Consider the following 4,271-nt stretch of genomic DNA (forward strand, 5'->3'; position numbering starts at 1 on the left):
CGGACAGGCTGGATTTGAGGACTTAACTTAATGTGTCTGCATCTGCATGAGCCTTTTACAGCTAATCAGCTATTAAACAAGATGTTCCCAGAGGTCAGGCAACAAAATAGGTTTCTAAGGACTTCATGTGGGTCACTGAGGTGAGAAAATTATGTACAATTAATATGTACAGTCTTTGCACAAGTTTTTAAGCCCTGCTTAAAAAGACAGAAAAGAAAGAGAAGCAAGGAAAACATTAAACACACAGTATTGCATTACACTTTACAAGAAAATACTATTTCAAATCAGATTTTTTTCAGTGTATTGATGGCACTTTTGGAAGAGATCTAACTGTTTTGAGAGATACTTAATCAGGATCTATGTGCAATTAGAAAAAATATAATAAAAAAAAACGTTTAGCATATATTTAAGAATTTTTACACAACTATTTCAGATAGAAATAGAAACGTGTGGATATAACAAATTCTCATTCAAAACAAATTTACTTAATTTTTCATTTACTAAATACATGCAAACTCATTGCTAACAACATCTATAAAATAAACTAAATTGGTTTGGTACTTGTTTGCAAAATAATTGACAGAAAATCCATCATGTTGGTGAGTCAGCAGCACAAAAAAGGGTTTGTTTTCACTGGAAAAGACATTATACAAAATATACAAATATTCACAAAAAATACTTTTGTTAATTTAAGTCACACAGGCTGTTCTTAAATATATTTTCCTGAATTAAAAAAATAAGAAAAGAAAGGAAAAACACTTTCATTTGTGGCAAACCAGTATCAAAAGTACTGACTGCTAAATTGCTGGGAAAGTTTTGCTCAGTCAGTCACATAATCAGCTAAAATATCAGATTCAATGAACAAGACTGAACTCTTATTTGATATTTAAAAAGTGTTAGCAACTTCATCAGAAATGCATCTTTGTCCGCCTCGATGTGCTCTTCGACGCCCGTCATCGCTCTTCTGGTCTGATGGGCCGAGTATGACAGCAGCGTTCCTGTCTGAACGGGTCGCTGTGTGTTCAACATGTTAACGTGAATCTGAATAACACGCGATCTGATTATTGATATTCCATTGCAGCACAAAACACTATATTCACTGGGACATGACTAATATGCCGTTGCATCCTGTATGGTTCTTGACCTGTTGTAACTAAACCTGAGACTAAACCCTGACAAAAATCAAAAAGTGATCTGTTTGCATATTAAACACGTTTATAGTTTTCTGACCAAAATGATGTGTATTTGTTGACAGTAGCTGCAAAACTAAAACAAGACCCAAAAGTATAAAAACTTTTGCATTTAAACATGGGAATAAAAGATTTTTAGGCCTATAATGGAAAATAAAGACACTTCAGATGCACTATTTAGTGTATCATTGATCACGTGACTGTTTGTGCAGATGCTCAGATTCATATTCATTCTCCAATTCTTGATTATTTGTCACTCAAAGTTATAGAAACACTATAATGTAAAATAAAGAGATATTCAGATGTACTGTTTCTGTGAATAATCAAAGTAAATAAGTGTTATTGATCATGTGACTCTTTGTACAGACATACAGATTTCTATTCACTTTCAAATTTATGATTATGTCACTCAAATCATTAAGCAATTTTATATATTATTAAAATAATTATTATATAATAATTATATATTTTAAAAATAAAAGCATTTTCACTAATGGTCTCAAACGTTTGTTCCTCACTATTTTTCTGTTTTGATTATTATTAAATTATAGTCAAGCAATTAAAATGGGAATTATCCAGGTCGCAAATACACCAAACAAACACAAAAACAAATATTTGCAACCATTCTTACCTTCTTTGCAGACAGTATTTTTCATCTTGCCATAAAAATGTTTGCAGGGCAGGAACCGCTATGAAAACAAAAGCTCAAAGTTAATATGCTGGCATAAATAGAAATGTGCATCCAAGCGTTCAGCCAAAATCACTCACCTTTTCCTCAAAATCTAGGCTTTTATCTTCATACAGACTTACAGAGGTTGCATTGAATCTCCTTTGCTTCTGAGGAAGGCATTAGGGCCTCCATAAATGTTTGAACCGGCAGGGTTGTTCTTGGAAAGCGGGGTTGATCCGTATAGGCCATCTCTCCCAAAGTTTGATGGTGCAAGTCACGGTGAGGATGATAATCGCAGTCAGCAACAGCACACAGCATACAGAGAAACCAATAATCACTACAGTCCACACATCAAACTCCAAAGTCTCTTCATCCTTGGATCGGAGTAAAATAACCACCTGGTCCTCTAGTGCACCTGTGTCTGTCACCACAAACCGGACGGTTGCTGTGCTAGAAAGCGGCTCTCTTCCATTCTCAACAACCAAAACTTTAATCTGCAGGACGTCTCCACATTGTGCAGTGAGTTTTCGTTTCAAGACGATTTCGCCGCTGTTTTTATCAACGGAAAAAAGTTTAGCATCATCTTCTAGAATATGAAAACTGAGCTCTCTGTTTACGCCGCTGTCTTCATCTTGAGCCGTCAGTCTTAACGCTAAATAGCCACTTTGAGCATTAAAGGGAATCGTAACATCGGCGGAATTGTTTCGTAACACCGGATATGTGAAATACGGAAAGTTGTCGTTCTCGTCCACCACGCGGATTTGAATTAAAGTCGTGCTTGATAATGGCGGGAAACCTTTATCACTGGCTTTGATCACGAACTCGACTTCTTTCAGAGTCTCAAAGTTAAACGATCTCAACGTGTACAAAGAGCCAGAATGAGGATCAATGGAAACAAATGTAGAAATCGTGAAATCGAGAAATGTCGATTAGGCTGTAGGAGACTTTTCCGTTTTTCCCAACGTCAAGATCGCGTGCGACCACCGTAGTCATGTACGACCCGGGAATGTTGTTTTCTATTACTGAGACATCATAGATGGCTTTGCTGAACATCGGTGCGTTATCATTCTCATCTGTGATGCGAATGGTATAATGTTTGATGGTTTTAAACGGAGGAGTTCCTAAATCCTCGGAAATCACAGTTAGGTTGTATTCTGGAATGGCTTCTCTGTCTAAAGTCGTGGTTGTTACGATCATAAAAGTGTCGCTGCAGGCTTGTTAAAATGCTCGTGTCCTTCTAAACTCGTCTGCACGTAGCCATTGGGACCGAATCTGCATCCGAGGTGCTAATAAGAGCTACGGAACTTTCTTCGGCTGCAGATTCGGTAATGAATGCGACTCCGTCGCTGGTGGAAGTCATTGGTTTGATGCTAATCTCCAGCGCATTATCGTTGACATCGACAATTTCGACAATAGCACGACAGGTGGATGATATCGAATTGGCGCCCAAATCGGAGGCTTGGATGTGCAACTCGTACGACTTTCTGGTCTCATAATCGACTGAGTCTTTGAGGGTCACTTCTCCTGTGACGAGATCGATCTGGAAAACACGTGTGACTTCGCTCGGGGAGCCTTCGACGAAGCCATACGCGACTTCTCCATTGATCCCGGCATCGGGATCGAAAGCGTGCACTTTTAGCACACGTGAGCCGATGGGCGAATCTTCACTGAGCTCGACTTTAAGCGAGTTGTGTTCGAATGTCGGGCTGTTGTCGTTAAAGTCCAGCACTCAGATATTAACAGTCGACGAGCCAGATTTCGCCAGAGTCCCATGTCAGTCGCCATCACCTCGATGGTATAAAACTCTTCGCTTTCTCTATCGAGCGTCTTGATCAGAATGAGTTCGGCTGATTTTCTCCATCCTCACGAGTGCTGACTTCAACAACAAAATGGTTTGTGTGTGAAATATGGTAGCTTTGAACATAATTGTCTCCGACGTTGTGATCCACAGCGACGTCCAGCGGAAATCGTGAGTTCAAAGGTGCGTTTTCTGATATATCCAAATGCGTTTCGCTGCATGTGAACTGAGGTGAATGATCGTTAATGTCTTTTATCTCAATCTCAACATGAATGAGCTGAAACTTCTCCTTTGAAAAAGCGACAACGTCAAAAGTTATCAGACACTGTGGAGATCGGTGACAAAGCTGCTCTCGGTCGAGGACTTCTCCGACTGTTAAAAGCCCGTCGATTTGCCTCATGTGAATGATGGAGTTTGTCTTCTGTATAAACTCAGGATCCTCCGCTAGGTCTATTTTTAGGTCTTTAGAAAGGTTTCCAATCTCTGTCCCAGGTGCGTCTTCCTCATACATGAAGTACTTCGTTGTCGTGCAGCTGATGTTGCAAATCATGCACAGAAGCATGAAGTAACTGCAGTAGAGCTTCATGTCTGCAAACACGTAGAAAAACAGCAA

The 4,271-nt window shown here is 39.2% G+C and overlaps 1 pseudogene across 1 annotated transcript; it reads right to left on the bottom strand.

Annotated features, from left to right (window-relative positions):
* Positions 1-953: 953 nt before the first annotated feature.
* Positions 954-4,244, bottom strand: LOC306877459 (protocadherin-8-like; annotated as a pseudogene). Its single transcript has 3 exons — positions 1,955-4,244; positions 1,822-1,879; positions 954-1,014 (listed from the first exon to the last, which is right to left on the bottom strand). The product of its transcript is annotated as a protocadherin-8-like (transcript).
* Between the last annotated feature and the right edge of the window lie 27 nt (positions 4,245-4,271).

Source organism: Barbus barbus (assembly GCF_936440315.1).
Source record: "Barbus barbus genome assembly, chromosome: 11".
NCBI lineage: Eukaryota > Metazoa > Chordata > Actinopteri > Cypriniformes > Cyprinidae > Barbus > Barbus barbus.